Below are 27,725 nucleotides of genomic sequence, written 5' to 3' on the forward strand. Positions count from 1 at the left end.
CTGATCTCCACCTGAAAATTAAAGAACTACTAAACAGCACAATTCGTGTAGAAGTTCTGTATTTGTGTGGCTGATTTGGATGGTGTCAAAATCAACATTATGAAATTGACAGGCTGCACGACATGGATGGCGGGTGAAAAAAGTGAGATGGAGAAGACCTATCATATGACATTCCTTATGCGCCAAATCTAAAAAGAAATGATACAAACGAATTTATTCACAAAACAGAAAGAGACTCACAGACTTAGAAAATGGCCACAGAGGAAGGATGGGGGAAGGGATAGTTAGGGAGTTTGGGATCAACATGTATACACTCCTATATTTAAAATGGATAACCAGCAAGGACCTACTACATAGCGCAGGGAACTCTGCTCAGTGTTATGTGGCAGCCTGGATGGGAGGGGAGCCTGGAGGAGAATGGATACATGGATATTCATGTAAAGGATGCAAAGGCTGAGCCCCTTTGCTGTCCACCTAAAACTATCATGACATTGCTAACTGGCTATCAGTTCAGCTCAGTCGCTCAGTCGTGTCCAGCTCTTTGTGACCCCATGAATCGCAGCACGCCAGGCCTCCCTGTCCATCACCAACTCCCGGAGTTCACTCAGATTCACATCCATCGAGTCAGTGATGCCATCCAGCCATCTCATCCTCTGACGTCCCCTTCTCCTCCTGCCCCCAATCCTCCCAGCATCAGAGTCTTTTCCAATGAGTCAACTCTTCGCATGAGGTGGCCAAAGTACTGGAGTTTCAGCTTTAGCATCATTCCTTCCAATGAACACCCAGGACTGATCTCCTTTAGGATGGACTCGTTGGATCTCCTTGCTAACTGCCTATACTCCAATATAAAATAAAAAGTTTTAAAAATAAATGCAATAGATTTCTTTCTGCTGCTGCTAAGTCGCTTCAGTCGTGTCTGACTCTGAGCGACCCCATAGATGGCAGCCCACCAGGCTTCCCCTGTCCCTGGGATTCTCCAGGCAAGAACACTGGAGTGGGTTGCCATTTTCTTCTCCAATGCATCAAAGTGAAAAGTGAAAGTGAAGTTGCTCAGTCGTGTCTGATTCTTAGCGACCCCATGGACTGCAGCCTACCAGGCTTCTCCATCCATGGGAATTTCCAGGCAAGAGTACTGGAGTGGGTTGCCATCGCCTTCTCCGTGATTTTTTTCTATTTTCCTCTATTTCCAGAGAAGTAATTTTTTCCCTTTATAAGTGCCCTGCTGCTGCTGCTAAGTCACTTCAGTCGTGTCCGACTCTGCGACCCCATAGACGGCAGTCCACCAGGCTCCCCCATCCCTGGGATTCTCCAGGGAAGAACACTGGAGTGGGTTGCCATTTCCTTCTCCAATAAGTGCCCTATAAATACTCAATGTCTTCTATAAGGTATACCCACTTGAAATACAATGCTTGCATTGGAAATACATCAAAAAAGCAATTGACAGGCTGCATTTTTTAACCCATTGACACAGACTTACTTAACTACTTGTACCACATGATCCACTGATAAGCACCCTGGTTTTAGAATGAGTAGGTCCCAAAGCAGGCTGTCCAGCCACTACTATATTTAGTACAAAGCAATTTCTATGTGATTGTGACCTTTTAGATAAATGCAGTGTACCTGTTTATGTCAGGTTTCTGGAATATACCTGACAACCAGAAAGTAAGCAAAAATGTAAGGTGCCAAATGCTTGCTGTGAAACTTATGCCCCAAAGCTCTTGTCCTTTACTTATGGGCAGACTGCCTGAGTCTTCCACACAAGTTGATTTACTTTTACTTTACACACAAGTTTATTGTTTTATTATTCATCATTGCACATACAAAGCTACTTATTAATATGAACCCTCCTGATGAATGGTTCTTAGTCTTGGCTGTACATCAGGATGACTGAAGGAGTTTTTAAAAATTCCAGTGTCTAGGCTATGCCCTTAGACAACTGCTCTTCATCCTGGGGTGATCTTGTCCTTCAGGGGACATTTGGCAACATCTTGTGACATTTTTGATTTTTACAGCTTGTTGGGAGGCTATTAACATCTGGGGGCAGAGGCCAAGGATAAACAAGGATAAACATCCAACGCATAGGCCAGGCGCTCCAATGAACAATTATCTAGCCCAAAATATCTATGGTGCTTAGGTTGAAAATCCTGTCCTAGGCCAATGAAATCAGAATCTCGGGCGTGTTCAGTCACTTCAGTCATGTATGAATGTTTGCAACCCCCTGGGCTATAACCCACCAGGCTCCTCTGTCCATGGGATTCTCCAGGCAAGAGTACTGGCGTGGGTTGTTGAGCCCTTTCTCCAGGGGATCTTTCACACCCAGGGATCCAACTCACGTCTCCTGCATTGCAGGTGAATTCTTTACCGCTGAGCCACTGGGGAAGCCCCATAGTCTCTTGAGTTGGGACACAAGGCCAGCAGTTTTCCTATTTTTTTTTTTTAAATGGAACTTGCTTTTACATGATGAAGACATGTGCTTGAGCATGGGTGGTCAGGAGTTCTCATCTGTGTTTTGACATCCCCAAATAATGAATTAATGAACATGATAAACTGTTATTGCTGACCGCAAGTGGCCAAGCGGCACGGTCTGACTCATGACTCTGAGTCCTTGGTGGGTCACCCAAACCCTTGCGCCAACCCCCAGTGACCTTCTCCTCTTCCATCTTACTCGCCTCTTTCTCTCCTCCATGTCCAGGAGTTTGTAAAGCTTCCAGGCGGTTCCAATTTAGAGCCAAGGTTGAGACTTACTGCTTTAGCGTACTTGTTCTCAAGCTTTGGCTGCCATCAGAATCATCCGGAGGGCCGGAACTTCACACACTGAATGTACACTGCACAGATGTTAGTTATTCTGAACGGCTATAGTTTGTAATTATAAACCGAAACATACCAATTATTCATGACCATGAAGAAAAGGATAATAAAAATAAATTTATCCCCCCTTTTAAAATCCATTGCAGATGTTAATGCCACTATTTGGACATTATCTTTGTTATTGTCATGACATCTTATTAATGGGATAAGTAAAACCAGGGGTGCCTTTTTCTTTGTGCTAATTTCACTTCCAGCCCATCCAGTGAGGCTGACGGCTTCTCCTCCTTCCCTTCATCCCACTCCACCCATCCTAGGGAGGAATGAGCGATTTATGAGTACACTTTGTAATAGCTGCAAACCTCAAAGTAAATACAATGTTTTCTTCCCCTCAACATGGATTACGCAGGTCACTTGAAGTTGGACATGGTGAACCAGGTATAGTCTTGAAAAAGTAGGGTTCTGAGGTTTTTCCTTTCTGGGAGTGGGGCTAGGAGGTATTCTAGAAGTTGGTACATCATCAAACCAGCAGTAAAGATGTTTTACATCTTCTAACAATACAAACTGGCATGGTAATAAAGCCTGTGATGCTGAGGCCTTTCATGAGAACATGTTTTCAGGCTGTTGCAAATCTCAAATTGGTTGTAATAAAATAAATCACTGTGCGTGACTGAGGATGAATTTTGCTCTTCCCGGAGGCTTTAATTGCTTCAGAATTGAGGCAGAATTTTCACAGAAGTCAAATGAAATAAAATCAAATCAATAAAGCAAAACCAATGGCTTCTGCTCTACTCTTACGATTTTTCCTTTGACAGGGTTCTCATACCTCCTGGCCAGCCCTAGAATTTGGAGAGCATGACAGACACAGAGCAGAAACTCCATAAATGTTACCAACTCTGGGTGCTCTCTGTGATGAGGGCTGGGGGTCGGGGGCAAGGGGGAACGGAGAAGCACTCCTTTGAATGAGAGCAAGCGGCTTAGCGTTATAAAGAGTGTGGGCCCTGAAGCTCAACTTCCTGGGTTGGACCAAATCCCAGCTCCTCTATATTCCAGATCACGTGACCTTGGCATGCTGGTTAACCTCACACTTCTCAGTTTCCTCCTCTCGAAAATGGAAACGGTGAAGGCAGCTACCTTGCAAGTTTACTGTGGGTGACAGAAGAGACGATCCAGAGAAAGTGCTTAGCAGAAGTAAGTATCTGGCAATGGGAGCTATTTGCACAGCCTACCTTTATCAGTCTCTGCTTTGTGTCTGCTTTTTCCAGTGAGACTGTGAAGGAGGGTCATCCCAGTTACCAGGTGCAGGGTGGCAGCAGACCCCACGGGCACAAAGGCCCCCACTGACCAGGAGTTGCCTACCCAGAAGAGGAACAGATGCAATGGTCCCTAAGGAAGCTGCAAGCGGCATCCTGTAGCAGCTCAGCAGATGAAGGCCTTGGACCTACGTGACTCATGCAATGGAAGTCTTTCTCAGTGAAAACCAGAGATGAAAGAGAACCTGCGCCATATATGGTTGATGTGGACAGGAAATCAGAGCCCCTTAGAACAGGGCCTGACTCATCGAAGATCATAACTGGGAGTGCCTGTAAACATGGATTTTGAGGAATTGCTCCGGCTACTCTGCACTTAGATCAGAAACTTGAAGTTGTTGCTACTACCTGCTATCCATTTATTTAACTATTCAATATTCAGTGTTTTGGTTTCGGCTGAGGCCTTCACTTTTTAGAATCTGAAATACATAGATGTTAATAACCAGGTGAAGGAGAGAATAAGAAAGAGGAAAAAATATTTTAAAAACCAAATTCCAAACCCAGGAAGGTTATTTCATTAGAGGAAAGATGGTTCACCCAAGATATGGGCTTAGTATCTCCAAGAATCTCAGTCACCCAAGAGTTTCATTCTCAGAGGCTGGGGATGAAAAGAAATATCTCTCTTAGATAACTCTGCTGTAAGGATGCCAATCTAGAATCAAGAGACTTCAGACTTCCACTTTGTCAGTATACCTAAACCAAAGGATCTTTGGATGGAGAAGAATTAAATTATCTAAAAAAGAAAAGTGAGAAGCACTCAATATCAAGATTGTACAGTTTCCTGTCAGTACTTTACGATTTAATTCATAATGGAGAGAAGCTTTACATTGGAAAGAACGAAGTCGACTTTTCCTGAATGGAGAAAATACAATTATAGAAATTATATAATTATAGTTAATTATATAAAATAAGTGCTCTGACCTGGACACACAGTGAGACTCAAAACTTATTGAAAAAATGTTATTGTTTATCTTAAGCACTCTTTATGGTAGTACATGTTGCTGCTGCTGCTGCGAAGTCTCTTCAGTCGTGTCCAACTCTGTGCGACCCCACAGACGGTAGCCCACCAGGCTTCCCCATCCCTGGGATTCTCCAGGCAAGAACACTGGAGTGGGTTGCCATTTCCTTCTCCAAGGCAGGAAAGTGAAAAGCGAAAGTGAAGTCACTCAGCCGTGTCCGACTGTTAGTGACCCCATGGACTGCAGCCTACCAGGCTCCTCCGCCCTCGGGATCTTCCAGGCAGGAGTACTGGAGTGGGTGCCATTCTAGTGCTTACTTAAAAGAGACATGAAGGTGAAAATGAAGCAGAACAAAACAAAATGAAATAACCGGCAGAGATTTCTACATGTAGCTTTAGGCAGTAGTCCCAAAAAACTTATCAGGAAGGTGATAATAAGTAGCAAAAAGCAAAAACCAACGGCATATTTTAGAGCATGCAGCATCTTGAACAATGTAATGTGTAAAATCTTAAGAACTGGGGTTCGTTCTTCATTGTAAAGTATGTCACGTGTTCACAATTATCCTGTGTCGCTGGAAACGATGACCCAACTAAGATACGGTATGTGGTGTGAAGAAAATGATACCAGATGTGTCTTGTGGAGAGCAAAGAATATGGTTGATGCTATACAGTAAACAAGGTCGAGGTGATTTTGAATGCTTAACAGAAATTCATTGGGAAATAAGACTTCACAATTTGCAATAGCTGAGGCATAAAGTGAATTAGGAAGACCTGTTCAAGACGTCTGAGTTACCTGTCATGTAACTGTCATGCTTCCCTTAAGAACGGTGTGCTTCTTCACCCACTAAATATTAGAAGAGGGAAAGATGGACCATCCTGCAGGGAAGGAGAAATTCTGGCTTCCAGCTCTAGCCCTGTCGAAAATCTCTGGGCTGTGGCTTCCTCTTCTGCCGTATAATCTTGTTCTTGCCCAATATTTCCAGCTCTTAGATTGCATGATTAAAAAAAAAAAATCACAACTCCAATCTGTAAGTGGTTTCTCTGAAACTATTATCAGCTCCATTTATCCCTAACCTAGTCTAACCTCAATCCCTCCCTTCACTTTATTTATTATATATATATTTATTTATTTATGGCTGTACCGTGTAGCATGTGGGATCTAGTCCCATGACCAGGGGTCAAGCCTGTGCTCCTTGCAGTGGAAACATGGATTCTTAACTTCTGAACCACTAGGAAAGTCTGTCCCTTAATTTTATATGGTTAATTTTGTTTTCCCAATTTCTCTTTTATTCTTCCCAACCATGAATATTTTAGTCCTTTTTGCTTTTTTCTTTTTAGCCCTTTTTGCCTTTTTCTTTAGTTCTTTTTGCTTTTTCTTTGTCCTTTTTCCACCCCAAAAGATGAAGGATGCCAGATATTATGGAATCCCACAGATGAAGCCCTGAGACTATTTATTTACCTTGACTATATAAATAGTATTTTATTCCTCTCCAGGGAGAAGTTAAAATACATGGAAAATTTGCCCAGTGAATATAATAGGCACCATACTATAAAATGTAGGAAAAAACAGTAGGTTAATGGCTATTTTAAGCTTCTAGTCAAGGGCTTGTTATAAATCATAGTGTAAAATAAAGGATTTTAAAAAACCTTGAAAATTAGTTTGATCCTGTTTTGTCTTTTTTCCAGACATTTGGAAATGAGACAATACTAAACTGTATGAGTCAATAATAATAGAGTTTAACCTAGTTTTACTTCTCAGTGTTGATATTTGACACATGCTGTATTTCCACTGTAAGCATTTTGTTTATTTTTAGTGCTACCTAGAACAGAAAACATACAAATCTGGGGTCGAATGTAACTAGCCTACAGTGGCTGGGTTTCCTTTCATAGACCCTTGAGTACTGAGAGAGGCTTGTGCTATTTCTTTGAGATTTAGGGCCAAAGTTCTATTTCCTTTTAATCTCTCTCAAAAGACTTGGCACATTTTTCTACATGCAGCAACTGTCTAAGGATATTGACTCATGAAAATCAGTCACTTAAGCAAATGTTATTGTAAGTTTGGTAAATGATATTTCTCTTAGATCTGAAAAGTGACAGCATTTTAGACTTAGGCAAGTGCTTAGAGATCATCTAGATCAGTGATTCTCTAAGCGCTGTCCTTGGAGCCCTGGAGATTCCCTGTCAAGGTTCAGGGGAACCTTCCACAGCATTTGCAAGATCAGGAAACCACTGAGATGGCTGCCTTTTCCACCAGTTGACTTTTGCACTGTTGGTGTAAAAGTGACAGTGGGTAAAACTGTTGGTGCTTTAGCATGTATCAAGCAGTGGCACCAGACTGTTCTAACACTAGTTGCATTCTTACCCATCACACACTAGCAGGGAAAAAAGCTTATGCTGCAAGAGAAATGGTGAAGACTCCAGCCAGGTCCTAGGCCACAACAGCAACAGACAGATATTGGTTGCATTTATATTTATACAACCAATTTATTTTTCTAGAAATGAAAACTACAAAAATGAAATTAAGACATTCCATTCAAAATTGTATCAAAAAAGAAGAAAATACTTAGAATATAAGGAGTAAATCTAACTAAAGAAGTATAAGACACATATGCTGAAAGCTGCCAAATACTAGACAAATCAAAGATGTATATTAATGCTTATGGATTGGAAGGATCAACCTTGTTAAGATGGCAATATTCTCTAAATTCATCCAAACAGTCAATACAATCCCTATGTAAATTCAAAGAAATTAGCAAGTTGATCTTAAAATTTGTATAGAAATGTAAAGGACCTAGAATAGCCAAAAAATTTTTTGGAGGAAAAAAAAACAAAGTATGACTTATAGTACCTGTTTAAAAACTTACTATAAACTACAGTAATCAAGGCAGGGTGGCACAACAGTAGACACAGAGGTCACTGGACTAAGAAAGAAAAGACAAATAAACCCTTATATTCCTTATCAATTGAATTTTAACAAAGGTGCCAAAGTAATTCAGTAAGGAAAGGACAGTCTTGTTAGCAAATGGCATTGGAACAACTGGATATGCCTATGCAAAAAAATGAACTTAGATGCTTACCTTACATACTACAAAAACATTAATTGTGATTATAGATCTAAATTGAGGGCTAAAATTATAATATTGTCAGAAAAAAATTAAAAGTTTCTTTGTGATCTAGGCTGAGGCAAAGATTTCATAGATATGACACCAGACTTGTGATCCACAAAGGAAACATTTGATATGTTGGATTTAATAAAAATTTTAAAATTTTGCTCTTCAAAAGCTACATTTATAAAATGAAAAGAAAAGCCACAGAGTGGGAAAATATTTGCAAATCATATATCTGATGAAGGACTTCTGTCCAGGATAAATATTATCTATTAAAATATAAATACTATGTATTTTTAATCTATGATGTTTCATGTAAACAACATTTTGTCCATTGTCAGACATGTGTGTGATAAATCAACTTCACTCTATTAAAAAAGAAGCAAAACAACAATAACATGAAAACTCCTACAGTTAAAAAAGATAAAGAACTACAATTAAAATATATCATAATTAAAATGAGTAAAAGACCTGAATAGACATTTCACCAGAGTAGAAATACAAATAGCTGCTGCTGGGGCTGCTAAGTCGCTTCAGTCGTGTCTGACTCTGTGTGACCCCATAGACGGAAGCCCACCAGGCTCCCCGGTCCCTGGGATTCTCCAGGCAAGAACACTGGAGTGGGTTGCCATTTCCTTCTCCAATGCATCAAAGTGAAAAGTGAAAGTGAAGTCGCTCCGTCGTGTCTGACTCTTCGCAATCCCATGAACTGCAGCCTACCAGGCTCCTCCATCCATGGGATTTTCCAAGCAAGAGTACTGGAGTGGGGTGCCATTGCCTTCTCCACAAATAGCTAGGTACATGAAAATAAAAAATGCTCAACATCATTCATCATTAAAGGAAATGTACATTAAAGCCACAGTGAGCTACCACCACACATCATTAGAATGGCTATAATAAGAAAGACTGACAATAATAAATGTTGGTGAGGATGTGGAGAAATTGGAGCCGCATATAATGCTGGTGGGAATGCAAACTGGTACAACCATTTTTTGACATTGGTGTGATCCAGTGATATTCACATGTCTCCATTGTTACTTATTTGTTTGTATTTATGCAATTTTATCACAGGTATAGTTTTGTGTATTGACCTCTAGTCAAGATATGGAACAAATTCATGACCACAAGGATCCCTGATAATGACCTCATAAGTGTGATTATAAAAATCACACTCCTTTGCCCTCTCTCTTGAACTCCCTCATCCCTGGCAACCATTAATCTGCCCTCCATCTCAATAACTCTGTCAGTTCAAGATGAATGGAATTAAATGTGACACTTTATTAGACATGTTCAATTCTAGTACCAGCTTTTTCTTCTGGGCCATTTCCGCAAACTCAGTATTTATCACTTCATCAGAGTTCATCACAGTTACTGCAAACAAGTAAAAAATTTCAAAACCACAGTAAAGGTAGAATTGGGCCATCAGCTGAGAGACTGCCTATATTCTATCGCCTGCAAGCAGGGCCAATTTGGATTAGTGTTTGTAAAATTATAAATAGCTCCAAGTTCTGGTTCACATAATTGGAACTACAAACGTTGACTTCTCACATTCTGAGAGTCTAGGCTCCCTCCCTCTCTTCCTTCTTCCTTCCTTCACTTCCCCCCTTTCTTAAACATATCCGATAGTCTTCAGTGTGACTGCTGAATTACACAGTGGCTAAAAGTGGGGCCTCAGGGATGACTCTCCATCACCCAACTCTGTCTTCTTCCTTCCATCCCCTGTAGCTCCCCCTTCCTTCCCCAATAATTTTTAGAGGTTGTTGTATACAGATTAATACCTGTGCCACAAAATCACATACATACATACATAGTTTTTAAAAAGAAGGAACTTGGAGTAGGTCTCATTTGTTTCCCCACCTTCCCCTTTGTCTGTGACAAGGCCTTTCTGTCCATTGTTATTGTGTTCAGTCACCCAGTCGTGTCCGACTCTCTGTGACCCCATAGACTGCAGCACGCCAGGCCTCCCTGCCCCTCACCATCTCCTGAAGTTTGCCCAAGTTCATGTCCATTGCATTGGTGATGCCATCCAGCCATCTCATCCTCTGATGCCCTCTTCTCCTTCTGCCCTCAAATCTTTCCCAGCATCAGGGACTTTTCCAATGAGTCAGCTGTTCGCATCAGATGACCAAAAAACTGGAGTTTCAGCTTCAGCATCGGTCCTTCTGATAAGTATTCAAGGTTGATTTCCCTTAAGATTGACTGGTTTGATTTCTTGCAGTCCAAGAAACTCTCAGGAGTCTTCTCTAGCACCACACTTTGAAAGCATCAATTCTTCGGCACTCTGCCTTCTTTACAGTCCAGTTCTCAAAACTGTATGTGACCACTGGGAAGACCATAGCCTTGACTATACAAACTTTTGTTGGAGGAGTAATGTCTCAGCTTTTCAACACATTGTCTAGGTTTGTCACAGCTTTCCTGCCAAGAAGCAAATGTCTTCTGATTTCATGGCTGCAGTCACCATCCATGGTGATTTTAGACCCCAAGAAGAGGCAATCTGTCACTAATTCCACCTTTTCCCTCTATTTGCCAAGGTAGTGGGGTCAGATGCCATAATCTTAGTTTTTTTAATATTTGGTTTTAAGCCGGCTCTTTCACTCTCCTCCTTCACCCACCTCAAGAGGTTCTTTAGTTCCTCTTCGATTTCTGCCATAGAGTGGTATCATCCGCGTATCTGAGGTTGTTGATATTTCTCCTGCCTCTCTTGATTCCAGCTTGTAGCTCATCCAGCCTGGCATTTCTCATGATGTGCTCAGTGTATACATTAAACAGAGTGACAGCAGACAGCCCTGTCATACTCCTTTCTCACTCTTGAACAAATCAATTGTTCCTAACAGGGTTCTAACTGTTGCTTCTTGACCTACATACAGGTTTCTCAGGAGACAGGTAAGATGGTCTGGTATTCCCATCTCTTTAAGAGCTTCCCCAGTTTATTATGATCCACACAGTCAAAACCTTTGGCATAGCTGATGAAACAGAGCAAAAGATATTTCTCAGGAATTCCCTTGCTTTCTCTATGATCCAGTGACTGTTGGCAATTTGATTTCAGGTTTCTCTTTCTTTCTAAACCCAGCTTGGACATCTGGAAGTTCTTGGTTCTCACAATGCTGAAGCCTAGCATGCAAGATTTTAAGCATGACCTTACTAGCATGGGAGTGCAACTGTCTGATGGCTAACACATTTGTTAGTACTATGCTTCTTGGGAATTCGGATGTTGACCTTTTCCAGTCCTGTGGCCACTGCTGGGTCTTCCGGATTTGCTGACATATCGAATGCAACACCGTGATGGCATCCCCTTTTAGCGTTTGGAATAGTTCTACTGGAATAGTTCTGCCCATTACCAAAGACATATTCCTTGAATTTTATATCCCAGAGATAAAAATTCATCTATGTTTAATCATGACCATAAAGTTTAATTGGTCTATCAAAGAAATATAAAATGCAGTGATTTTTGAGATCAAATAACTTTAAGTATGTAAAGCTTTTATCTTTACGATCTCTGGAGAGTATCTCTCTTTTTGTCTTCTGTGTGAAATTTCCCTGAAATAAATGGAAACTTTGTTTTGTTCTTTTTTAACTGCAACATGAATTGCTGCTTGAAGATTAAGCCCCTTGGTTCAGAACTGCTACCTATTGCTTGAAAGATAATGGAATGAATGTCTCTAAGTGTGTGACAAAGAATTGAAAACTTCTTCAATTTTGATCAGAAAACATACTGTTTTGTCCAACAAGTTTGATGGATACCCAGCTGCTAAGACCTTCCAGGAAGTTTGGAAGTTTGCTAACATAAATGGGGAAGACAGAGGGAAGGTAATAGCCCTGGGTTGTTCGACTCATTTATGTCAGCAGTCACCTCAGGAACAAGCTGACTGTGGGATTCCATGAGATGGCCTCTCTTTATTTCTTCATACAAAGATGATGACTTGAAGGAATTTCCCTGGTTGTCCAGTGGTTAAGATTTCACCTTCTAATGCAAGGGGTGTGGGTTCAATCCCTGGCTGGGGAGCTAAAATCCCGTGCTTTGTGGTCAAAAAACCAAAACAGAAGAAATACTGTAACAAAATTCAATAAAGACTTTAAAAGTGGTCCATATTAAGGAAAAAAAATCTTGAAAAAAGATAGTGATTTGAAAGATCAGTGATTTATTTCAAATCAGTCACAAAAATATTTTAAAAAAGAAACGTACTTTGATCTCTTGGGATTATGCCATCTACTATTTTGGTGGTTGTGGGCATCAGTCACTTAAGAACAGTGAAGGTGATGAAGGCTTACTCATATTTTGAGGTTCAGTTCTTGAGCTCTGACCTGCTATGGGACAAAATGGAGGAGGATGAGAGACAGAGATGAAAGGCAGGGCCAGGGCAGTTGGTGAGATGCTGCAGGGGTTGATAAACTTTTCTGTAAATGGTTAGATAGTAAATATTTTAGGCTTTGCAGATCCTCTGGTATCTGTCGAAACCATTTATGTAAGCAATGGGTATGGCTGTGTTCCAATAAAATTTCATTTACAAAAATAGGCTTTGGGCCAGATTTGGTTCATGGCTGTAGTTTACCCATCCCTGGGTCAGAGAATCAGACAGGATTAAGCTGAAGTGGTGAGCACTCACTGCTTGCAAGTTAGACCCTGGAATATCACCTTCATGCTTCCAGACTCCCTGTGGATTTACTTCCCTCCTTTATGGTAATCCAGGAGCTGGAGGCAATTTTAAGGTTACACCATAAAACCAATAAAAATATTCCTGTGATACAATTTCCTCAGAACAAAAAGCAGGAAACGTCTCAACTAATCATCTACCTTTAAAGATAAAAGCATGATCATAAGACTCCAAAACTCAGTGTTCACGCAGTTCCTTCTCGGAGGATGTATTAAGTGCCTTGTAAGACCACTGCTGTGTTCCATTTAAATCTAGTCAGTGGTTTTGATAAATAAAATTTCTCTTTAGGGATGTTGCAATGCAAATTTGGGTGTTGATATTAGGAAGATTTTCTTTTCTTTTTATTTTAAAAAAATTTTTTTATTTTTACTTTATTTTACTTTACAATACTGTATTGGTTTTGCCATACATCAACATGAATCCACCATGGGTGTACACGAGTTCCCAATCCTGAACCCTCTTCCCACCTCCCCCTCCATACCATCTCTCTGGGTCATCCCAGTGCACCAGCCCCACGCATCCTGTATCCTGCATCGAACCTAGACTGGCGATTTGTTTCTTACATGATATTAATAGATCTGTCTTCATATGCTACGATTTGGTAAATTTCTGTAACAACCCTCTCTTACCAATCTTGTCTTAGAATAATGTAGCAACCAGATTACAACTAAACCTCCAAGTTTTACCGAGCAACTGGCATACCCTAAATATGTCATTTAACAAAAATAACCTCAGAGAGATTGTCTGGAAAATTTCATCAATCCAACTTAAACTCTCATAACATTTACTGTCTGAAATCAGTGCTTTTTAATCTGTGTTTCATGGGGCATTGTAAAGTTTTAAAATAAATGACCATTAACTGTAACATTAATGGAAAAGGCTTGAAACCTAATTTTATCTTTGTGTCTCTGGGAGTAATTTGATTAATTTCAGTATAGCTGTATATATTACTTTAGAAGGAGAAATGACAGTTTCTCTGTTTTTAAAGAAAATGTTAATAGGTGTTTCACATTCAAAATGTAATTTTTTTTTTCCAGTAAAATTGTGTTCAGTGATCCTCCAAATTTTAACAAAACAGTGGAATATAAAATTCTCCTGGCAGTCAGGCTAACTTGATGGAATATATGTTTGTATCCTCAACATGGAATGCCAGCCACTCAAAGGCATGTCTGTCCCAGATTTCTTTGTGCTTTTTGTAGACACTTAGTAAATGTGTGAATTGATTTGGGGATTATCCAATATGAAGGCAGATAGTGGACTTGCCTGAAATGCCAAGAAGAATTATAATGAACAAAGTTCAGACATAAGCTACACAAGTCTTTAAAGTGTTTAGAAAAGAATGCTGCCTAGGAAATTCTGCCTAGTTCCCTGTGCATGCCCTGGTGGGTCTCTAAAATTCTGATCAAAATATAAAAGGATTATGCTCAAGATTTATATTTAAAGCATATTTAGTGTACAGATATATATGTTGATGTTTAAGTATATACAAATTATAAGATGTTGTCTTTATATCTATCTATCTATATATTTCAGCAATATATATGTACACACTATTTGTACGAGCTCAAAATCAGAAGCTATTCAAATTCCTACTTAAGTAGAATGAATAAATAAATTGTGGTATATTCAGACAGTGAAGTGCTATACAATAACGAGAATGAATGAGCTACACCCAACAGCATGGGTTACTCTCACAAACATCATGTTGATCAAAGAAAGTCAGACAGAAAAGAATATTTACTGTGTGGTTCCATTTATATAAAACACAAAAGTAGGAAAACAAATTCATGCTGTTAGAAGCCAGGAAAGTGGTCGCCTTGGGAGTTTGGGTAGTTAGTGACTGAGGGACTTCTGGGTGTAGGTAATGTCCTAATTCTTGATCCTGGGTACACAGGATCAAGTTCATTTGGTGAAAATTCACAGAGCTGACACTTCTGTGCATTTTTTTCCCCTGCATGTATGTTATACTTCAATAAAATGTCAAAAAGTTTATGAAGTATTATGGCTCTTAAACAATATAAGTGAAAGTGAAGTCGCTCAGCCGTGTCCGACTCTTTGCGACCCCATGGACTGTGGCCTCCCAGGCTCCTCTGTCCATGGGATTTTCCAGGCAATAGTACTGGAGTGGATTGCCATTTCCTTCTCCAGGGGATCTTCCCAACCCAGGGATGGAACCCGGGTCTCCTGCATTGTAGACAGACGCTTTACCGTCTGAGCCACCAGGGAAGTCTTAAATGATATAACACTACCTTAACCTTCTTAGGTTTAGCTTTTATAAGAACATCAAATTTGCGGAAACAAAGGAAATAGGAGAGACACAGCATTTGTGATATACATGACACAAAAGACAGATTCTGGAGTATTCTAGACATTTTTGTTTTTGAAACTAAGTTTAAACTTCACATATTCTTTAGAAGGCAGATATTCTATAGAATTGCTTTATGTGACATAAAACTCATGCGGGACTGGGCATACTACATTATTCAATATTTGGCAAAGACATATGCACCATTACTTTTTATTTTGAAATGAATGATTCTGGATATTTTGGACATGCTCAATATTGTTAGCTTTACTGGTTGCTTTTAAAATTAGGGATATTAGAGATCATACTAAGTCAAGTAAGCCAGACGAAGACAAATAACATATGATACATGCGGAATCCAAAAAAATGATTCAAGTGAACTTATTTACAAAACAGAAATAGACTCACAGACATAGACAACAAATTTATGATTACCATAGGGAAGCAGGGGGAGGGTAAATTAGGAGTTTGGGATTAAAAAATATATATCACTATAGATAAAATAGATAACCAACAAAGACCTACTGTGTAGCACAGGAAACTATACTCAATATCTTGTAATAATCTATAATTGAAGAGAATGTAAGAAAGAACTGAATCACTTTGCTGTACACCTGAATATTATAAGTCAACTATATTTCAATAAAAATTAAAAAAAAAACAAATTTAGGGATATTAATAAAGTTCCTATTCAAATAGCTTCAGATTTAATGAAATCATTTCATTATATTTCATATGTAAATTTTTAAAAATTGAGAATTTCTAGCTTATTTTTATAAGAGTCGGACACGACTGAGCAACTTCACTTTCACTTTTCACTTTCATGCATTGGAGAAGGAAAAGGCAACCCACTCCAGTGTTCTTGCCTGGAGAATCCCAGGGGAGGGGGAGCCTGGTGGGCTGCCGTCTATGGGGTCGCACAGAGTCGGACACGACTGAAGTGACTTAGCAGCAGCATAGTTGATGTACAATATCATATTAGTTTCAGGTGTACAGCATAGCGATCCAGTGTTTTTATAGATTATATTCCACTAAAGTTACTACAAAATAGTGGCTATAATTCCATGTTCCGTACAACATATACTTGTTGTTTATTTTATACACAGTAGCTTGTATCTCTTTATCTCCTATACTAACTCCCCTAAACCAATGGTAACCACTAGTTTTTTTTCTATATCCATGAGCCTTTTACTGTTTTGTGATACACATCCATTTGGTTTATATTTTAGATTCCTCAAATAAATTATAGCATATATGATTTGCCTTTCTCTGTCTGACTTACTTCATAAAGCATGATATTCTTTAGGTCCACCATGTTGCTACAAAATGGCAGAATTTCATTCTTTATTTTATAGTTGAGTAATATTCCATTGTAGGAATATACCACATCTTTGTACATTCATCTACTTCCACATATTGGCTACTGTATATAATGCTGCTATGAACAATGGGGTTGCATGTATCTTTTCAAATTAGTATTTTCATTTTTTCCTCAGATATATACCCAAGAACGTATCATTTGATATTTCTATTTTTAGTTTTTTGAGGAACTCTCACACTGCTTTCCACACTGGCTACACCAATTCACATTCCCACCAACAGTGTACAAGGGTTCCCTTTCTTCCACATCCTTGCCAACATATGTTATTTGTAGACTTTTGGATGATAGCTATGCTGACAGGTATGAGGTGATATCTCATTATTGTTTTGATTTGCAGTTCTCTAATAATTAGTCAAGTTATTGTTTTATGTGTGTGTTAGCCATATGTATGCTGTCTTTGGAAAAATTCAGGTCTTTGGCCATTTTTTGATTGGGTTGTTTAATTTTCTTTGATATTGATTGTACAAACTGTTTATTTTGAATATTAAGCCCTGTTAGTCATATCATTTACAATAATTTTGTCCTGTTTTGTAGGTTGTCTTTTTGGTTTGCTGCTGATGGTTTCCTCTGCTATGCAAAAGTTTTTAAATTTATTTAGGTCTCATTTATTCCTCTTAGTTTTTATTTCTTTTGCCTTATGAGACAGATCCAAAAACATATTGTTATGATTTTTGTTAAAGAGTTTTCTGGTGATTTTATGGTTTCTGGTCTTACATTTAGGTCTTTAATCCATTTGGAGTGATTCTTCTTTTTTCTATATGGTATAAGGAAATGTAGCCATCCAGTTCTCAGCACTACTTACTGAAGAGAGTGTCTTTTCTCCCCTGTATATTCTTGCCTTCTTTGTTGCAGATTAATTGACCATAGGTGCATGGGTTTATTTCTCGTATCCCTATTCTGTTCCACTGATCAATGATGTGGCTGCTTCTGTGCCAGGACCATGTATTTTGTTCACTGTAGGTTTATATATAGTCTGTGTGGTAGTTTGAGCGTTCTTTGGCATAGCCTTTCTTTGGGATTGGAAGGAACACTGACTTTTCCAGTCCTGTGGCCACTGCTCACTGCTGAGTTTTCCAAATCTGCTGGCATATTGAGGGCAGCACTTTCCCAGCATCATCCTTTAGGATTTGAAATAGCTCAACTGGAATTCCATCACCTCCACTAGCTTTGTTTGTAGTGATGCTTCCTAAGGCCCACTTGACTTCACACTCCAGGATGTCTGGCTCTAGGTGAGTGATCACACCATCGTGATTATCTGGGTTGTGAAAATCTTTTTTGTATAGTTCTTCTGGGTATTCTTGCCACCTCTTCTTAATATCTTCTGCTTCTGTTAGGTCCATACCATTTCTACCCTTTATTGTGCCCATTTTTGCACGAAATGTTCCCTTGGTATCTCTAATTTTCTTGAAGAGATCTCTAGTCTTTCTCATTCTATTGTTTTTCTCTATTTCTTGGCATTGATCACTGAGGAAGGCTTCCTTATCTCTCCCTGCTATTCTTTGGAACTCTGCATTCAAATGCTCAAAATTCTCCAAGCCAGGCTTCAACAGTATGTGAACTGTGAACTTCCAGATGTTCAAGCTGGATTTAGAAAAGGCAGAGGAACTAGAGATCAAATTGCCAACATCCGCTGGATCACTGAAAAAGCAAGACAGTTCCAGAGAAACATCTATTTCTGCTTTATTGACTACGCCAAATCCTTTGACTGTGTGAATCACAATAAACTGAGGAAAATTCTTCAAGAGATGGGCATACCAGACCACCTGACCTGCCTTTTGAGAAATCTGTATGCAGGTCAGGAAGCAACAGTTAGAACTGGACATGGAACAACAGACTGGTTCCAAATCAGGAAAGGTGTACGTCAAGGTTGTATATTGTCACCCTGCTTATTTAACTTCTATGCAGAGTACATCATGAGAAACGCTGGGCTGGAAGAAGCACAAGCTGGAATCAAGATTGCTGGGAGAAGTATCAATAATCTCAGATATGCAGATGACACCACCCTTATGGCAGAAAGCAAAGAACAGCTAAAGAGCCTCTTCATGAAAGTGAAAGTGGAGGGTGAAAAAGTTGGCCTAAAACTCAACATTCAGAAAACTAAGATCATGGCATCTGGTCCCATCACTTCATGGCAAATAGATGGGAAACAGTGGAAACAGTGACAGACTTTATTTTTTTGGTCTCCAAAATCATTGCAGATGGTGACACAGCTGTGAAATTAAAAGACACTTGCTCCTTGGAAGAAAAGCTTGACCAATCTAGACAGCATATTAAAAAGCAGAGATATTACTTTGCCACCAAAGGTCCATCTAGTCAAAGCTATGGTTTTTCTAGTAGTCATGTATGGACATGAGAGTTGGACTATAAAGAAAGCTGAGTGCTGAAGAACTGATGCTTTTGAACTGTGGTGTTGGAGAAGACTCTCGAGAGTCCCTTGGACTGCAAGGAGATCCAACAAGTCCATCTTAAAGGAAATCAGTCCTGAATATTCATTGGAAGGACTGATGCTGAAGCTGAAATTCCAATATTTTGGGCACCTGATGAGAAGAACTGACTCATTGGAAAAGACCCTGATGCTGGGAAAGATTTAAGGCAGGAGGAGAAGGGGATGACAGAGGATGAGATGTTTGGATGGCATCACTGACTCGATGGACATGAGTTTGGGTGAACTCCGGAAGTTGGTGATGGACAGGGAGGCCTGGTGTGCTGCAGTCCATGGGGTGGCAAAGAGTCAGACACGAATGAGTGACTGAACTGAACTGATAGTATAGCCTGCAGTCAGGAAGGGTGATACTTCCAGTTTTGCTCTTTTTCCTAAAATGGCTTTGGCAATTTGGATCTTTTGTGGTTTTATTTAAATTTTAGAATTATTTGTTTAGTTCTGTGAAAAATGACATGGGTATTTTGATAAGAATTATACTAAATCTGGAGATTGTTTTGTGTAACATGGCCATTTTAACATTATTAATTCTTCCAGTCCAAGAGCATGAAGTATCTTTACATTTCTTTATATCATCTTCAATTTCCTTCGTCAGTGTTTTACAATTTTCAGAGTATAGGTCTTTTACCCCCTTGGTTAAGTTTACTCCTAGGCATTTTATTTCTAGCTTCTTTTTAAATATAATTTGAGACATGTCCCCAAATGTCATTCATTATTCCTTCATATTCCCCATTTAATTCCTATGCATTTGGTAAACTCCTGGGGAGGAGGGTCTAGAAATGCAACATTTAGTTTTATCAATAAAATCAGGTGTTCATATCCCACCTGGAACTGTGGTAAAGCCATAGACATTCATGTTCCTGTCTCATGCCTACAGATTGCCTAGCCGTTCCTGTAATAACTGGATGAGACATCAGTTTGGCAAAACATGTTCCTCTGAGCAGATATATATGTCTAAGCAATCAGACCATCAAAGGACTTAACCTTTTTTTTTTTTTTACAGTTTATTTATCTTTATTTTCTGGCTTCCTTCTGTCAGCTGATCTCACCAGCATGACAATGAGTATAGAATACAAAAATCTGTTTACCAGATGTTCCAATGCAATCTGCAAGACTTAGAACACAAATGCTATTCTGGAGAGCAATCTCTGTTTCATATACATCCGTCCTTTGTAGTGTGTGACTTCTGTCCTAAATAAACAACTAAAGAAATATTGGATTTAATGCAGGGAAGAAAGGGGATGACTATTTTTGAACACAGTCTTTGGAAATTTATTTCTGTACTAGGGCTGACATCTGGACGCCCATCAAGTTTGTCTTCCGAGGCATATGGAAGAGAAGCGGTGTGGCGGCTCAGCTAACAGCATGGCCTCTGAGATCAGGCTGGATCCTGATCTTGGCTCTGCAACTTGCTGACTGTGTGACCTTGAGAACATTCTTGAAACACTGCGCCTCAGTCTTCATTTTCAGGCAATAGCAGTGCAGTCAGTTTGCTGTGAGGATCCAATGAGTTAGCTTGGTACAGAGTAAACACTAATTAAGCTTTAGGGGGCAGTATTCTCCGGTTATAAATTGGCATGGTGGTGCTGGTTTAGTTGCCCAGTCGTGTCCAACTCTGTGAACTGTGGACTGTGACCCAGCAGACTCCTCGTCCATGGGATTTTCCAGACAAGAATACTGGAGCAGGTTGCCATTTTCTTCTTCAGGGGGATCTTCCCTGACCCAGGGGTCACACCCGCCTCTCTGGCATCGCAGGCAGCTTCTTTGCTGAACGGACCACCAGGGAAACCCTATAAACTGGTACACATCATGTATTTTCATTGTATATTTTTCCTTCGTCGATTTAGGAAATGCTTCTCAACCCAGTAGCCAGCAAGTTCTTGTTAAAATGTAAAATAGATCATGTCACTCATCTGTTCATAACCTTCTAAAACTTTCCTATCTCACAGAAAGAAGCTAAAGGTTCTATAAAGGTGTATAGGTAGGGTGACTAGGCTTCCTACTTTTCTCATGCCTACAAATTGTCCAGACGCAATTATTGAGTGTCTCCTTTAATGCCTATTGTCCAGATGCAATTATTGATAGTGTCTCCTTTTACCCTTAAAGCATCTTGGTTTGGACAATAAATTAAATGGTCATCTATTGCTAGGCCCTATGTTATCTGCTTCCCTGCATCGCTTACCCTACCCCAGTATTTCTGTGACATCATGTGTTACTATTCTCTTCCTTCCAATCAACCACCATGGCTTCCTTGCTGCTCCACTGACCCTCTGGGCACATTCTTGCCCCAGGGCCTTTGCACTTGCCATCTCCACTGGCTGGATGCTCTTTCTTTATAGACAGTGGGATGGTTTGCTCCTTTAAGTTTTAGTTTTTATTCGACATGGGCTTCTATTGAGTTCTTTGCTCACTCCTCCCACTTTTATTCCTCTTCTCTGTTTTGCTTTTCTCCTTAGCTGCTATTTCACAGACTTAACTTGACTGTTGTCTTTTTCTTCTACTAGAATGGAAACTCTTTGAGGACAAGGATTGCTTTTGTTCACTGCTATTTCCCCAATAACTGACATATAGGAGGAGCTCAATAAATATTTATGAATAAATAGATAAAGAATATTTAGAGAAGAGAGATCTGATGTAACTGAGTAACCAAATGGCCAACAGTTGCCCACCTCCATTACTTTCTAGTATAAAACTCGATCTAAAATTATAGGACTCCCATGTGTAAGTTTTATGAGAAGCACGATTTGAGTAACTTCTGTTGTCTATCCCATTTGCCAAGTAAGTCATGATGGCAAATGATGCTGATGAAACTTTTAGAGAAGTTTAAATTCTAAATTCTCTAAATTTTTGAGAAATTTAAATTTGCACATTCACAAAAATAATACTAAATCTGAGGGCACACTTGATTTTTGCTTCTTGAGTTCAGGAACATAAGACGTCAAACCTCCCAAATTTAAATAAATATTTTAGAGTATGTGGCTTTGTAAAATTTGATGTTCAAATTTGAAAATCAGGCTATCAAATAGTAACACTGAATGAGACTTATGTTCAGTTCTATTACAGTTTAATATCAACTATTACCTTTATAATGTAGGAAAGTTTTTCCAAGAAAAACTAGACCTAGTTAAAAATAAAATGGTAGCTATAGAAAGCAATAATTCTAGCTCCCAAGAGATTATGGTAGATCCAGAAAGCAGTAGTAGAATTTCTGGCTGTGTATCAAATTTATTTTGACAGAGTTGCTTAAGAACATTCCTTATTTAACCACTCTAGCCTTCAAATCAGCTTCAGAGACAGAAACTTCATACCCCATCCTCTTTCATTTTAGTTCATACACTCTATATACAAACTGTGTAAATTTTGTTTGATAATAAAGAAATGACACTTCCATGCTAGCAACTCATGGGACAAAGACACTATAGAAATATTTCAGAATACAATAGCCAGGACATCTGCTTTTACTACACAGAATGATGGAATTACTGCAACACACACACACACAGTATATATGAGAAAATTCTTTTCTCAAAAGTAAAGCATTTATGCATCACTATTTCAGTTTAGAACACAGCACCCTCTTCCGTGATCTGTCCTGTTTGATGGAGAAGTATACGTCACAATGTTCTGTACATCCCAACACCTTCCCAGGGAGAAGGGGACTGAAAGCTCCTCTCAGCCCTGGGAACAATCCTGCCGTGATACATGGTTTCCATCCCCCATCAGCGAAATGGGAGTAACTGTGCTGTGAGCCAAATGCTGAGGGTTAGCTGAGTAACCTCACATGAGAATAATTACTTAACAGGACCATGACAGAAAGCAATGAGATTCCCAGACACAGGAAACGAAAAGCCAGAAGGGGAGGTAGAGTTGGAAAGGGTTCTGAAGCCTTTGCAGACAGCAACTTCCTTATAATAAACAGCAAACTGGGTAACAAATTTATCACTCTGTCATTTAATATGTACATATATCCTTAGGTCAGCTAGTTAGCATAATGAACTTTTACAATCTTCCTGTGTCTCAGCTATGCCAGAAAATCAATCTGTTTCCTGTTCTCTAAAGAGCAAATAAAATGTTTGGTGATATGAATGTTCATTTTGATATTCTAAATCACTTGTAGGTTGAATATTTCAGTTGAAACCACAATTACAACTACGCTGAAGGACTGTGTACTGCACAAAATCTTGAAACAAGATTCTTTAATTGGTTACACCACTCAAGAGAGAGGAAATTAAACAATATAATGGCAGAACCATAGAAAAAGAACTCTTGACCTCTAAAGACAAACAGAAAACAATCTTGTGATAGTACATACATTTCTCTCCTAGATTTATGGACTTTGAGCTATCCTGGTTTGCAGGGGCATAGTAGAGATTCAATAAATTCAAAAAGCAAGCCTGTCTTTAGATCTGGAATTGCATGGGAGAAAAACATTCTTATAGAGACAAATACAGTACATTTTTCTTATTTTGCTCATTCATCAAGTAGTTTTGAAACTGGGCGCACTGTGGGATGTGGAGAAACCGTGATAAATGAGGATGATGGCAGCATGCCTCAGGGGACCTGCAGTCTATAAGGGACAGACAGGCAAGGGAATTGTCAGAGACAATAGAGCGTGTGTTCCGTGATCTTACAGGGCTAACAGAGAGCGTCATGGGAGCCCAGGAGAAAGGCCCTGACCCAGTCTAGGTCAGGCACGCTTGCCACACAAAGAGATGCTGCAGCTGAGATCTGAAGCATACAGTGGAATAAACCAGAGGAGGCATGAGGGAGAACACTTCAGGCAGAAGGGTCATCTTGCTTAGCTTGGTTAGCTGGATAAAGAGGAGCAGATGAGAAGCATGGAGAGACGAGGCCAAATCAGAGACACCTAACAGGACATGATGAGCTGGGGTATGGGGTACCAATAAGAAGACAGAAAGCTCAGTGAAGGGACACGTTCTCTTTCTGAAAATTTAGGGCACACCTAATTTTATGATTCCAGGGCTATTACTGGAATATATGAGAAAGGCCGGTTTTTATTTGCTTGATGATGAGTAAAAGGCAAACATCATGATTATACATGTAGTGGTGGGTAATCTGATCGACTTGGAGAGCAGCATGTGCAGACCACAGAGAACACACCGTGCCCTGTTCGCAGATGAAGACCCCCTCTGACAGGTCAACATCATCGTCCTTATCATCATCAATATTTTAATTTGAAGCGCTCAGAAAAATCAGATTACAAGTGTGTTTTGGTGCTCATTTCAGCAGCATATATACTAAAACTGGAACAATACAGATATTAGCAAGGCCCCTGGGCAAGGATGACATGCAAATCTGCGAAGTGTTCCTACATTTTTTACTTATCTAAGAAACAGAAAGAGACCCACAGACATAGAAGACAGACTTGTGGTTGCCAAGGGGGAAGTAGGGTGGGAGAGAAGAACTGGGAGTTTGGGATTAGGAGATGCAAACTCTTATCTATAGGATGGATAAGTAACAAGGCCCTACTGTATAGCACAGGGAACTAGATTCAATATCCTGTGAAAAACCATGATGGGAAAGAATATGAAAAAGGATCTATCTGTTTGACTGAATCACTTTGCTGTACAGCAGAAATTAACACAACCTTGTCAATCAACTCTACTTCAGTGGGAAAAAAAGAAGTTAATTTTAATCGCATCATTTTGACGTGGTTTCATTAAATTGTATTAAAAAGCACTTATTGAACAGGTTCTATGTTTGAGGCATATGCCTTATATGCTGGGGCAATTTGTTTCCAACACAGATATTGCCCTGGTGATTTGATGTGTCCGGAAACAACTCTTGTATGGCTGCCCAAACAAGATGGATTTCAGTTGCACAAGATGTCAAAGTCTGTGTGAATATGGAGATAAACTGGCTTTGTGTGAACGTCTCTGGTTTCCACATTGCTCAGATCCTCTACCAGAGCAACATATTGGGAACCTTGGCTTTTCATTGCAAAATATCCTTGATAATTTCATACAGAAATTGTCTTTGTTTATTTTTCCTTGTTGTCCTCAGGAAGAGGTGGTTGCTTGGAGTGGACCCAATCAGTCAACAACTAATTACTGGATGTGTCACCGGCTGCTTAGCTCCTTCTCAGAGATCTGCCTTAACCTACATGCTGCGTGGAGCCGTGATTCACCTACAGGACTGTCTATGACGTCACTGGTTCCAGCTCCCCCCTTTGATGACATTTCCATGCCAAGTCCCTGGGCTCACCTGCTTTCCTCTTCCCATGGCTGCCAATCTCATCCTCTCCATTCTGCTTCCTTCCTACATAAATTTCCCCACATTCCAGCTTCTACTTAAGAGGCTGAGGTGCAATGGCATATGGGCATATCTGTGTGTACATCTGAGTTACTGTTGTCCTGAAAGCACATGGCATCACCGACTCGATGGTCACGGGTTTGAGTAAGCTCCAGGAGTTGGTGATGGACAGGGAAGCCTGGCGTGCTGCAGTTCGTGGGGTCACAAAGAATCAGCCACGACTGAGCGACTGAACTGAACTGAGAGCACATGATACCAAGCTTTGGCCCACCCATGCACCAACATCACTTTTAGGGTTTCCACTCTATTCAAGTTTAAAATCTCTCTCCCTAAAGTTGACATAAATGAGTCATTAAAAATATATAGAATTATTAAATTCTATACTTCCAATCTATATTGTCATTGAGTCATTAGGGGGTATTTTTGCATTCGAAACACAGATATGATGCTTTGTCATTGTAATGAATGTAAATATTTTATATACAGATTTATCTATTTTGCTACGTTTTTACCTTCCTTGAAAATTCAGGATATCAGATAGTATAATTCTTGACAGATTGAATCCATCATCAGTTTGGTTATAAGTGTGACTATTTGAAAGGGTCTACTAACTCCTTTTCGCTCCTCTCTCCTATTTTTGTCAGTCTTCTCATGAAGCTAATGAAATGTGTGGTTTTTTTTGTACAATTCAAAATTAGAGTAATCCCTTGATAAACAATAGCGTTTCTTCAACATTGCCATTTGAAAGCCAACACGGTAATTGGCATTTATTTGCATCCTTTGGTTCCTCCTACTTTATAGTTTATTGTCTCAGACTGTTTGATTTTTATTATCAAGTAATGTGTGAGTGTGTGTGTGTGTGTGTGTGTACTCGCACAAGTGTAAACAGGGCCAGAGGAATTTCTCTTCACTTTTTGGGTTATTTCTTCTCCATGCAATGTATATAACTTAAGACCTAATTCAGTTTTAAATTCAGGATTTGTACATGCTTCAGCAGAGGCAATTCAGTGACTATATCCAGCCTCAGGGTGGAGAACGTTACTTAGGGGGAGTGAGGCATTCGCACAACAGCTGCACGTGCATGTTAGGAAGAAGCAGGAGCTCTTGGGGGTGTCCAAGCAGAGAAGCACATGATAAGTGCAGGCCATGTCCATTACAGCCTGGAGGAAGAAATCCTGGCACGACAGACATCAACAAGGAAACCTGGAAATTCAGATATGTAGTGAACGCCTCTTCCATGCCCACAGAGCATCCCAAGCCACCCAACACCAGCTGCACGGGATGATGACCGAACAGAAACAGCCTAGTCGTCTGAGACTGGCTGCTCTGCCCTTCCAGCACATCAACACATGAGACAGCTTCAGTGCAGCCTCTTTCAAAGTGAGAGAGCGATAACAAAATGCGAGTAGAAAGAACACTTTGTCGCGTACTCTCCTTTTTATTGTGATAGTCTAATCAGCAAGTCTAGCTTGCCGCCTGTACACTGCTTTCACTTATTCTGATTCTAACCCAACTCAGGGCAATATCTGCCCTCTGGAGACACCTTAGAACTGAGTCTAAAAAGCAAGTGATGGAACTCTTAAACACAACGACCACATGTGAGATTTGAAAACTTCTCTTTCTTTGAAGAACATGGCACGTCCTTTCAACCATTCTTCTTTCAACCTAGTTCTAATAGTAGGGGAGATAAAGAAGCTTCATGCATCTCTTCAACAGAATGTTCTTCAAGTCTGTGCACTTTTCACTGGTACCTAAACATAATGGCACAGTGAAACTAGATGGCTACTATTTTGCCCTGAAATACAGAGACAGTTCAACATGGTCAGAGGAATCCATAGGTCTGATGTGTGAGACTTCAAGGCATCAGACTCTTACAGCAGGAGGCAGCTTGCTTAGAAGGAATTCTCTTGACCCTCTCAGGCAGAAGTCAAAGAAACAGTAACAACTTATGGTTCCCTAATCCAGACATGAGGACTGCCAGGAGGAAGTAGAAATAACTCCTGAATATTGTGAGACTTTTATGCTCACTCCAGTGCTTTTCTCTTTTCCCCTGAAAGAAGACTGAAATGACTACAGAGTAATTTTTTTTAACCCCAAAGGTTAACTTTCTAAAATAACCATTGGTTAAATGACTCATTACATGAGTTTTAGAAAAACAGGAATTATATGAAAGTACTCCCACAACAAAGAAACACATCAAACTGTCCACATTGTTGAAAACGGCACTATGAAGTATTGGATTCCCAAGATGGAAGACTTATAAAGTCAAATAAGGAAGTGCTAGTTTTCACGCATTGCTGTATGAATGTAAAACAAAGATTTATTTGAATTTTCACCAAATTTGGAGTTATTCCATGTGATCTGACTTAAAATGTTATTATGGAATAGAAATGAAGTTTAGTCTGGTGAGTGGCAGGTAGCACCTCAAAGAGAGAAGTCTCCTTCTCAGCAGATACTGATGTGCCAAAAAGCTGCTTTTGCACATGGTCAGATA

The 27,725-nt window shown here is 39.7% G+C and overlaps 1 protein-coding gene and 1 non-coding gene across 3 annotated transcripts in view; one reads left to right on the forward strand and one right to left on the reverse strand.

Annotated features, from left to right (window-relative positions):
* Nucleotides 1-27,725, reverse strand: part of EDNRA (endothelin receptor type A) — a 74,848-nt gene that overhangs the window by 39,777 nt on the left and 7,346 nt on the right. The window lies entirely within an intron of this gene.
* On the forward strand, nt 24,193-24,296 carry LOC138423013 (U6 spliceosomal RNA). The gene has a single exon (XR_011250119.1). It is a non-coding gene; the product is annotated as a U6 spliceosomal RNA (small nuclear RNA).

Source organism: Ovis canadensis, chromosome 17 (genome assembly GCF_042477335.2).
Source record: "Ovis canadensis isolate MfBH-ARS-UI-01 breed Bighorn chromosome 17, ARS-UI_OviCan_v2, whole genome shotgun sequence".
NCBI lineage: Eukaryota > Metazoa > Chordata > Mammalia > Artiodactyla > Bovidae > Ovis > Ovis canadensis.